Source organism: Trachypithecus francoisi, unplaced genomic scaffold (assembly GCF_009764315.1).
Source record: "Trachypithecus francoisi isolate TF-2019V2 unplaced genomic scaffold, Tfra_2.0 Lachesis_group21, whole genome shotgun sequence".
NCBI classification, from domain to species: Eukaryota; Metazoa; Chordata; class Mammalia; order Primates; family Cercopithecidae; genus Trachypithecus; species Trachypithecus francoisi.
In genome coordinates, this window is record NW_022681467.1 from 41,938,848 (window position 1) to 41,950,440 (window position 11,593).

Below are 11,593 nucleotides of genomic sequence, written 5' to 3' on the forward strand. Positions count from 1 at the left end.
ACTAATAATTAAAAAAAAAAAAAATTAACCAGGCATTGTGGTGGGCATCTGTAATCCCAGCTACTCAGGAGGCTGAGGCAGGAGAATCTCTTGAACCCAGCAGATGGAGGCTGCAGTGAACCGAGATCATGCCACTGCACTCCAGCCTGGGTGACAGAGCGAGACTCTGTCACACACACACACACACACACACAAATTGCAATATGTTTGTCCCGGCCAACCCATGGACCAAATGTTCTCTACTGCTCCCATTTTAACTAGGGACACCTCCTCTTGCCAAGGTCCAAAAACTAAAGGTTGGCTCCTCTGGGGGCCATGAGGACCTGCTGCAGCCTCAGTGGTGAATGTTCTGATTGATCCTACGTGCTATACTGAGGGTTAAATATTTTGTTTATCTGCCCCGCTTGAATCCCACAGATGTCATGAAGATTAAACAAGATAAGAGTATGGTGTTTGGCATCCAGTAGGTGCTTAACAGAGGTAGGTATCATTGGCGTTATTTTTAATTTGGACCAAGGCTCTAAGCCTGGAATCCTGGCATTTCAGGTCCCCACTTTCCCCCACCTCCCCACCTTTTAAAAAGATTCACCAATAACTTCCAGCCTCCCCCCATGAACGCAGTGTTCCCACCCCCTGTTGGGCCTGAGACTCTCTGTGCTGAGCTCCTGAAACCTGCCACAGCACAGACCTCCTGCGTTGGGGAACCTTCTTCTTTGAGGATGTTGAGTCTCAGAGGCAGACCTGGAGTCCTTAAGGGGAGCACCTCAGCTAACTGATCTCTGTGCTCCCTTCACAGATTGGCCACAGCCTGAGGGTCTCCAAAAGTCCCAAGACTGAGACAGAGAGATAGAACTTGGCCCTGTACCACAGGCAGCATTCAAGCAGTTGTCAAGGGCCTATGGAAAAGTTCGAGATGTGAAAAGGAAAAAAGAAAAGATAAACTCCAAAATACAAAAAGAAAACTGCAAAATCAAAATTAATGGGTATTTAATTAAATGTCTACAAAATCTAGCATTGTGCCAACTAGTCAGCACCAATTCTGTTCACCTCTCCTCTACTCATGCATAGGAGAGGTCTGAAGCGGGAGTTGGTGCATTTTACTGCGTGTGGTGTGGTGTGGTGTGGGGACCTTCAAAGCAGGAGTGTGTTGGGGTTCACCTTGGTCTTCAATCTCTTGGGTCACAGCTCTGTTCCTTGCTCACTGTGTGACCTTGGGCGAGTCACCTCCGCTCTCTGGGCCTGTTTCTTCTTTCTTCATCTGTCAGATGAGGAGAACCACTTCCCAGCTCCCAGAGTGGCTAAGAGGCTGTGGAAGCATGTTTCAGGAAAGTCTGGCAAGTGCCGATCTCGCGTTGTAGGAATCTAGCAAGGGGACAAGGCTTGCCAAGGCTGGCTGAAGAGGACTTGAATCTCAACCTCTGAGTCCCTCTCTGCCTCATTCCCCTGCACAGGGTTATGGATAAGGACGATACTCAAAATGTGTAACAGTTAATAATGGCCATTGGAGCAAGACCCTGGGGGCCCTGCTGGGCAACTTGTAACCCGTTAGTTGCTGGATCCTGGGAAGAGTCAGGTGTTCTGGGGTAGAGCTGGGTGTCAAGGAGATGGGCTGAGCCCTTGGGAAACTCTACACAGGCAAGTACCTGTTTGTCCACCAGACTGGAAAGATGTCAATATTTAAACACCTGGCATAGCCCTAGTGGCATGTGCTGGCTCCACCTAGCCTGTTATGGGTCATCTTCCAAGATGGGCCAGGACACTCTTGTGAGTGACACGGCATTTAGAGATCATTATTTATATGATGCCCCTATGGCCCAGAGAGTCTGCTCCTGGTGTAAATCTCAGTGAAATTATCAGCATGACTGGGAGGAAGAAGTCTGAGGATTCTTGTGCCCACATTGTGGTGAGGGGAGTTCGAGGCAACCCACCTCTCTTCCCTGGGGGAGGGGAGAGGAAGACATCGGAGACACACGCTGCAGAGGTCCTGGCAACTATTAGACAAGTGCAGAGACGGCCATAGATGGATCTTTAAAACATGAGATGAAAGGAGTGAGGAACCAACTGGGATCTATAGCATAATACCATCTATGTGAATTAAATGTGCATTCAGATGGTGGTTTATGAATTTATATATGTGTTGAAATTTATAGAGCTATACACCCAAAGAAAGTCAATGTTACTTTATGATAATTGAAATAAAATAAAACAATATAAAGTAAGACAAGTGACCACTTTCAGAGGGCTCATAAGCTAGGAGGGGAGATACATACGAAAAACTGCATTTATACAAAATCATGCTCATCTGCAAGAACACATACAAAACAAAGGATCTCTTGTGATCTTGCTCTATTATCTTGCTCCAGGAGCTCCCAGGTTAATGCAGAAGACAGAGAGAAAAATCCTTACTCCAGTATCATCAGGGCTGTGCATCCATATGAGGCACTCTGGGGCCACAGAGGAAGGAACAATTTATTCTGTCTGGGGGAACCCCAGAAAGCTGCCCCTGAAAACAATGATATGTAATTTGAGTCCTCAGTGCTGTCTACAAAGAGTTCATGGCATGATACGATCTCCCTACCAGAGAACAGACAATGCTTAATCCAAGGGAATGCAATTGAAATGGTGGGTGTTAGGTGCCACGGGAGAAGATATAGTTGGCCAGGTGGCCTTTCAGGCTGGGAGCACTTCCTGCCTTATCAGCTCCTGGTGTTTGGGCTCCCTGCAGCTCAAGCTGGGACTGAATAGGTAGGCTGTGTCCCCACCCCGAGGTGCCTAGCATGTTTCCCTGAGGAGGAGAAGAAAGGTGGCCCTCCTCGTATCTTCCTAGGAGCCTTCCTGGTCTCCTCCACCCTGCTTCCACTTTCAATACATCACCTTTTGCTTGCTCCCCTTCCATCCCAGTAGCACACGGCCCAAGTGCAATCCCTGGCCAGCCCTTCCCTGCTTTATCACCAGTCTCCCTTGTCTGTCTCTCTCACAATTTCCTTCATCCTGTAGTCCAGAGGGAGCCTCCTGAAGTCAGGTCTTCTCTGCTGCTCTCCTTGTATGGATCTTCATGGCCCTCGGTGCGGTTCCAGCCCCTCTCCTGGGCTCCCCAGAGCGCTCTCTCCCCATTCTCACTGTACTCCTTACCCTCAGATGTCGCTAGACCACCTGAGCACCACCCTGCTTTGCTCACAATGCCCCATCTTTTGGAATTCCTTTCTACTTTCCCTCCTACTTCCCCCAGCTAACTCCTATGCACCCCTCAAGAACCAGAACTCACCCCCTCCTGGAAGCCTCACTCATCACCCAGGATTACAACCCCCAAAGCTCTCCTATTCCAGACTGGTGCACACTGAATGAAAATCGTCGTCTTCTCTGTTAAAGGGCTTGGGTTCAAAGAGCTGGCTTTAGATCCAGGTGCCTGAGTTCACATACTGATTCTGCTGTATTGTGCTCTTGGACCAGTTATTTGACCTTTCTGTGCCTTCTATTTCTCATCCGTACAATGGAAAAAAAAAAAAAGAGTACCTATCAGAAGAATAAAAACAAACAAAAACACTCCAAACCACACAAGTACCCACCTCATGGGGATTTGGGGAGGAATAAGTGAAGCAGTGGGCATAAATTCTTGGCTCAGTGCCCGGCACATAGTAAGTGATCGATAAATGTTGGCCATTATTGTCTGTCTCCTTGCACCAAGCTAGGGGTTCCTGAAGACCAAGGCAGAGTCTGATCTGCGTTTGGGGACCCAGCACCTCCCCAGGGTCTACTTGTTGAACAGTTGTCTGCCAGACCCTCCGCTACTGTGTACTAAGAGGTTCCACATAGGTGCACCATTCGCATATTTGAGCCCTGGGTCTTAGAACTGGCACTCAGGTTGGAGTTGTTCCATGCTTTTGATCTGGGGCCTGGCAGTGTCTATGATGGGGCTGAAGAGACCACTACCAGCCAGATCTCTTTCCCTGGCCTCCACTCACCTGCCTCCTGCCCAGGTTCCAGCCTCCCACTCAAGTCATCCTCTCTGGGTGATGTAGCACGTGAGGCAGAGGACAGGGTCCAGGGTAGGAGCCATCACCGGCCAGACTGCCCTTGGTCCTGCCAGGGGCCTCCTTGGTGCCCGCCTGCCTGGCTCCCGCCTGGCTCCCAGCTGAGTTGCAACCTTTTCCAACTAGGCTTTCCTGCCTGGGTGGCCCTTGGCCTCATTAACAAAGAAGTTTTCCTTGGCAGCATTACTAATTAGCAGCAAAAGACGATTAGTGTCATTAACTGACTCAAAACATTTGTATTATGAGCTCCTTGGTGGTTTGGGGGTTGCCTGAACCGAGGTAGGGGTGGGAGCCTCCAGGGCAGAGAGCGGACTTGAGAGGGAGCTGGCAGGAGAGGCAGTGAGACAGAGGTGGCAGGAAGGGAGCCGGTGAGAAAAAAAAAAAAAAAGAAATTTAAAGTGAATGAATTATTTACTGCAGGAAACAATCCCAGACTCACTCACTCTCACTCAGAACATCCCAAACTGTAATCTGTGCCATTTTTCACATCTCCCTAGTGTGCTGAGTGATTTTCTTTACGATTGGATACCAGAGGCCGGGGGAATCTTGTAAGAGATTGGCTTAGTATTGATCATGTGTGTCTTCCTGGGTCCCCGGCTCCCACTCACCCTCGAGGCTGGCATCTCCAGCTTGGATGACACCCCAAGGCTGGCCAGGGCCAGAGTCAGCCCCAGGTGGCAGCTGATGAGGGAGCCATGATCCTGGTGAGCATTTGGAGTCATGAGGATAGGCCCCTTGCCCAAAAATGAGCTGAATGTCCCTGTTTCAGAGTCATCTCGCCCCAGTGTGGTCACTAAAGGAGCCCCTGCCATGTTGCCATATGTTTCAGATGCATTATGTCATTATCTCTTCCAAGAATCCTAGGCTAGATATTATTAATCCCATTTTTCAGATAACAATAAGAGCTAATCTTTATCGACCTCTGCCTAGGTCCTAGGCACTGTGCTAATACCTTTCATTTATTATCTAATTGTTTCTGTACAACAGCCCTGGTTATGGAGAGACTCAGAGAGGTGACGTGGCTTGCCTAGAGTCACACAGTAAGTGGCAGAATTGGCCCCAAATCCTGATCTCCCCATTGCCATCACGGGCCACACACTGACCCCCCTCCCCCCAGGAGCAATGGAAGGAGGGTCGAAAGATAAGAGACATAAAACACATGGAAAGGAAAGACAGCAGGTGCTCCCTGCTACTCAGCTACCCCTCCCGGTGACTTCCTGACAGGACCATGCTTCACCTGGAAGGCCGTGTCTCCAACAGCGAGCATCAGGGGGCGTGGAGCACGTGGAGCACGTGGAGCACAGCATTGCTCACTCAGGGCCACAGGCTGTCTTCAGAGCAGAGATGAGGAGTCTGGCTGACTGGGAGGACCAGGAGGACCCCGCTGGGCTGACAAGGTTCTCCTGCTGCAAGGTGCTTCTGGCCCTGAGGGTGGGGGATCTCCATGGAGTCAAGGAGGAGGAGAGAGGCAGCGCTGAGTGCAAGGAGCAGAAAAAGCTTCCCAGCAACTGCAAAATCCAGGCTCTGGATCTGCCTCTGGCCTCTCTGCTTCCCTTCCAAGGAGGAAAGGAAGGAACCTGAGTCCTAGGCTCTGGTCCTGACGAGGCTAGGCAACTTTAAGTGGGTGCCTGCTCTTCTCTGGGCTTTTGACTTTTCATCTGTAAGTTGAAATCTTTGTTGCTTAAAAGGGCTCCTTACTTGAGTTCCAGTTAATGAGGTCAGCAGTTGCCCTATGGTGTAAAGGTGGGGACAGGAGAGATAGTAGGTGCCAAATCTCCTCCCACCACTCCCTACACCCCCACCCCCACCCCGGGAAGCTAGCCTGTCAGTGTGGCAGTGACCTCCAATACCATTGGTGCCAACCCACCCATTTTATAAATGGGGAAACTGATTTATAGAGATGGGAGTGGAGGTCACACAGGGGCAGAGCCAGGATCCAAGCCTATGCATTCTGACCACTGGCCAGACTCCTTTTTAGTCAGCCTTACCCAAGCTACAGGGGCAATTTGGCTCTAAGGCCACTTTGTTTGGGACTGGGGGACTAAAGGCACGGAACTGGCAGAGGGAGCAAGAAGTGGATCCCACAACAGGGTTGTGGCTCTGGCATTCAGCCACTTTTCTCTGTCATTGTAACTGTAAATAAGGCATCTGGGAGGACTCCCAGCACTTTAACAGATTTAACAAGCAGTAGCATGCGACCCACAGTCCAAATGGATTTTTTAATAATGAATAAGCATTTACTTAACAAGTAATAACAGTTTTACCACCCTCAGGATCCTCCGAAGTCCAAAGCTCTCACATTAACTTCTTACACTGGCATCTTCTGCTGGTATCTTTTGTCCCTTTTTTTGGTTGTTTTTCTCTTATTGATTGGCAAAAGCTCTTTGTATATTAAGGCTATTAACCCTTTACCTGTGATATGCAAATATTTTCTCTTAAGTCTGTATAATTATTAATTTTTCCTTAGTTCATATAGAAGTTTAAATATTTTATGTTGCAAGATTTTTTTGTTGTTTGTTTTTGTTTTAATTTAGAGACTTCTGAGTTTTCAGAATGCTTGTGAGCCTGAGGAATTCTGTGGCCCTGTTGGAGAAATCTTTGGCTGAGTTCAAACACAAGAGCCCTGGCCATGGAGTGAACTGTGGGTGAATGCCTCTCTTGAGGCCTCGGTGGCCTCCATATAATAATGTGTTGAAATAGACAACCTCTCAGCTGCCCCCCTGCATGAATGTCCTATGATTGTAAGATGGGATTTTGCAGGGAAGAGGCTGCAATGCACTCTGGGAGAGGTGTCAGCCATACAGTCTTTCACAGATCTATCTCCCCTACCACTTCCAGCCCCTTTGAGAACAGGAACTGTGTCTTTTCATTACGCTGTCCTAAGCACCTTGCAGAAGGCTGCCTGCCTCATAGTATGCCCTCAGGAGAAATTTACCCAACTGCACTGCTTATTGCACCTAGAAGTGAGCCCTGGCTCCATTTCATGCCCCTATCTGAGGCAGTAGAATGGAGTGGATAAGGTAGTGTGCTCCCTGGGTTTGGATATTGACTCTTTTGTTTGCTGACTGTGTGGCCTTGGGTAAGTCGCTTCACCTCTCTGAGCATGTCTCTTCATCTGTAAAACTGGGACAAGTCCTCCCACAGCTGTCTGGCAGCATGAATGAAAAATTGATCTAGGAGCCAAAACACGGGATTCCTGCCATGTAGTGGGCAATCAATACACGTCAGGCCTCTTGTATCTCCACTGCTTAGTAGAGTGCATTCCATCTTGAGATGCTAAAAAATCTTCGGTGTTCCCACAGTTTGGGTTCCTACAGTAGACCCTGAGAAATGGATTCAAGGGCAAGTAATTTATTTAGGAAATGATCTCAGGAAGCACCAGTAGGACAGTGGGAAAGTGAGACAGGAAGGGCAGGCAGCCAATACCGGGTGCTTTATCAAGCCTGTTACTACTGTGGGCAACTGGAGCTCAACTCTGCTGGGGAATTCTGGGAGGGAGAAGAGAACTCACATCACAGAGTAATCCACTCCCACTCCCCAGCAAAGGGTAAGGGATCTGGGGTACTTATACTCTGGCTTCAAAAAGTCATCAGTTAAGAGCTGGACATTAATTTCCTGACTCTTTCAGTCTGCCCACTGGGCAGCAAAGTGGCTCTGGAGGCCTGAGAAAGTAACTCAGCCAGGCATGCCCTGAAAGGCTAAAGACGAGGTCCTGACACCTTTTTGGAAGGGCAGGTGAAGCAGACATCTCAAGTGGGCGGGCCCCAAAAGGTTTAAAGGAAGGATTTGGTGGCAGAAGGGGAGTTAATGGGGCCTGATTCTTCGTTGCTCTCCACTCTGATGGCCACCTGAAATTGATAGCTGGTACCAAAGGGCAGAAGTGTCACCTTTCAATAAGATGAAATCTATGTCTCGAGCGGATGGAGACGACAGGAAGATTTATCAAGACAAAATTAACATTTGGATGGGGGACACGGCAAGAGCAGCCTCCAGAGGGGGTCTCTTTGCATTTATTCTGGCTGGTTCCTGCCAGCGGCTGGACTAGAAAGGGCTGCAGGGGTCAGCCATCCAGCTGGCCTCTCAGGGAGGGACGCCTGGACAGACAGATGCAGACACCCAGGGCAAAAGGAGACTGGAAGGAGAACTGTCACCCTTGCTGAGCAGGGAGGCCACCAGGGCACTTGGAGCTGCGTCCTTGTCCTGCCACTCACTTGTTGCAACCCTGTGCCTCGGTTTCCCCATTTGAAAGGCAAGGGCATTGTGCTCAATGCTTCTAGCTCTGGCAGTCTCTGAGACCATGACAAAGAGCAAAGCTCTGCCTAGGTGCTACCTTGGGAGGTGAGCATGAATACATCCACAGAATGATGGCTAGCCTGGGTTGAGTACCTATTACGTGTCAGGCACTGTGATAAGCGCTTTGCTTGTACTTCCTGTAACACTTACAATAGCCCCATAAGTTAGGCACTGTGGTTTCTGCATTTTGCCCTTGAGCTCAGAGAAGCCGAGTGACTCACCCAGGACTACACAGTGAGTTTGGGGCCAGGTGGAGATCGAAACCCAGGTCTACCAGTTCCCAGTGCGGGACTCCTTCCACTGTCGTCATCCTGGGCTCCAGTTCCAGGCCCTCTGACACTGAACTTCCAGAGGAGTCTCAGCTTCTCTCTTGCACAGGAGGATGTATCCAGAGCTCAGGTTCTGGATCAAGATAAACCTGGGTTTGAATCTCAGCTCAATCAGGTCCTTGCCATGTGGCCTGGCCTGAAACGTTCCACGGGAGCCTCTGTTTCTTTGTAAAATGGGCACTGGAGCTGTACTGGCTTGTGGGTCTATCATGAAGATGACATGAGGCAACATGTGTAAAGGGCCTGGCTCTAGGGTCACTGGGGAACAGGCTCCCATGGACGGCCTCCTCCTGTCTCCATTATTCCACTGTGGACCTGCAGAGCTGTGTGGTTTGCATCTGGGGTACATCCGGGAATTATTTGTGCTAAGGAGGTGAGGTTCTCCCTCCAGATGAGCAGTGTAGGACAAGGGACCCCAGCAGGGCTGGAGGATGCTGGGACAGAGGCCTCGGCTCAGAGAAGGAGAAAGGTGGGGCCTATGGAGGAAAGGCAGGTGTTGGGAGCAAGTTCCCCTGCCCCACCTCAGACTCTTGCACTGAACGCACCCTGGAAATGCCCTGGGCCCTGGCTGGGGTGGAGGAGAGGGAAGGGAGTCCTTGGTGGGAGTCACAGAAAATTAAAGCTAAAATACGTATGGGTCAGACCTCAGTTTCCTCATCTGTGAAATGGGTGCAGGCAGTAATACCGCCACCTCAGGTCTATTTGAGCATAACTGAGTTTTTAAAGTTGGGATTCTAGACCTCTCACAAACCTGAAAGACATTCACCTGTCTGTACTCTGAGCAACTTACTTAACCCCTCCATGCCTCAGTTTACTCGTCTGTGCAATGAACGTAATCACACTTAATGCACTGGGCTGTTGTTAGGATGAGGGGGTGAGGAGTGTTGTCCTGAATAGCACTAAGAACAGTGTCTACATCTAGGAAATGCTATGCAAATCATGGTGGTTGTTTTTTATTATTAATAATATTAACATCATTATCATCATCTCAGATGAGGGAATGCAGAGACCGGAGAGGGGCAGAGGCTTGGGAAGGCCACGTGGTGGTCAGGACTGTAGCCCAGGAGTCTGGCCTTGGACCACAGCCTCAGCCCAAGTCCTCAAACATCCCCTCCCCCATCAAGGCTGCCACATCCCCCTCCCTCACCAGGGAGTGAGAGGAGGCCCAAATCCAATTAGCCTGGGAGCCAACTGCAGAGCGTCGCCCCTTTAATATCACAGGAGAAGCTGCAGAGATAAATGAGAAATTAGAATTCTGCTGGGGTCCCTGAGACCCGCTTGCCGGCCCGCCCTGAGCTGGGGCTGCAGCAATTCTCCTAGGGACCCATGGAGCTGTCTGAGCCCCAGTGGAGGAGATGCCCCTGAGGGGCCCTGGGCCAGTGCCTGGGTTTCTCCTTAGGCCTGCCAGCCTCCCATCGCCCACCCACCTTCCCTGCTGTCGCTGTCCCACTCCCCTCCCCCTCAACCATAGAATTCGCCTTTCCTCTCAAGAGACCCCTTCCTCTTCTCCTTCCACAACCCCTGCCTCCCAGTATCTGAGGGCATCAGGCCAAGGTCTGACCCCATTCTTGGCGCTCCCCTTTCCACTTCCCACTCCCCTCCTCTCAGTCCTGACAAAACCCAGGATCCTTCCCTCCTTGGGCTAGGACTGACTCTGTAGCTGAGGCCTCTCTTGGGCCTGGGGGATTCCAGGGAGGACATCACTAGTCCCCCGCAAGGAAGAGGAGGCTCAGGGTCTGCAACAGGAGCTCCTCCTGAGCGTACCAGAGCAGGTGTGCAAATAAGGCATCTGCGGCCCCTCTTCTAGAGGGTAATGGGCTGTCACACAAAGCCCCCAGGTTACCACCACAGCCCTGCTGTGGCCTTCCATAGCTCCCTGTCTTGCACAGGACTCAGTTTCCCCTTCTGTACAATGGGGAGGGGCTGACATAGGTGCAGGCCTAAGATCTTGGCTTGGACACTTGGCCCAACCCTGGGAAGCAGGCAGGCCCCCCTATCATCAGCCCAGCCCACCTGCCTCACTCCCTCCCTCCCTCCCTCGGGGGACATATTTGCTGCTGGGAAAGTTAATCCATTACAGTTTAAAGGCTCCGTTCCTCGCTGGCAGTAAATTACCTGCTTTGCATTTTGCAGCAACAACTTAACGGTATTAATTTATTGTGCTCTGTCTTTAACAAACATCATTATCATATTGCCAGCCAGGATTATGCAAATGGGAGGGACAAGGGAGAAAGAGGCCGATTCTTGTCCCCAAAGTCACCTTGATTTATTCACTTTGGGGCCGTGCCATTGGCCAGGTCTGGGAGGCGCAGGTGAGTGCAGAGGCCAGGAGAACCCACAAAGTCTGGGCAGAGAGAGTCCTGAGGCCAGAGGCGGACTCCCAGGGGAGGGTCCCCTTGGAGGGAAGGGCTGGCTGGGGTTTAGAGGGATTCCCTTGTCATGTGACTTTGGACAAGTCCATTCTGTCTTGGGCTTCAGCTTCCCCACCTGTAAATGGGGCTTCAGCTTCCCCACCTGGAAACGGAGGCTGAATTAAGAGGTCCCTGGAGCTGATAACATGTGAACTTGAGATTCAGCAATACATTGTGAATGAATGAGAGACAGAGAGAGTTTATGTGTTTGGGCAGGGTGGACTGAGTAGAGAAGAAGCCATGTGGTCCTGGGGCTGTGGTCCCCCATGCTGGGCTCCCTGGCTGCTGCAGCTCCTGTGCACCAGGCTAGTCACAGGTGGGCACATGGCGGGAGATGGGTGAGCTGGGGCTGAGAAGAGAGGGCTTTGAGGGAAGGGGCTACTTCTGGGCTGAGGGTCTAAAGGCTGAAGCAGGGGTCAGTTCATGAGAGGGTCTGAGACTTTTAGGCTATACCCCAAGATGCTGGGTTGGGAAGGGGAGGCAGGACCATGCCAGGCTGGGAGGCAGCAGCCTTTAGCTCCTGATTTTG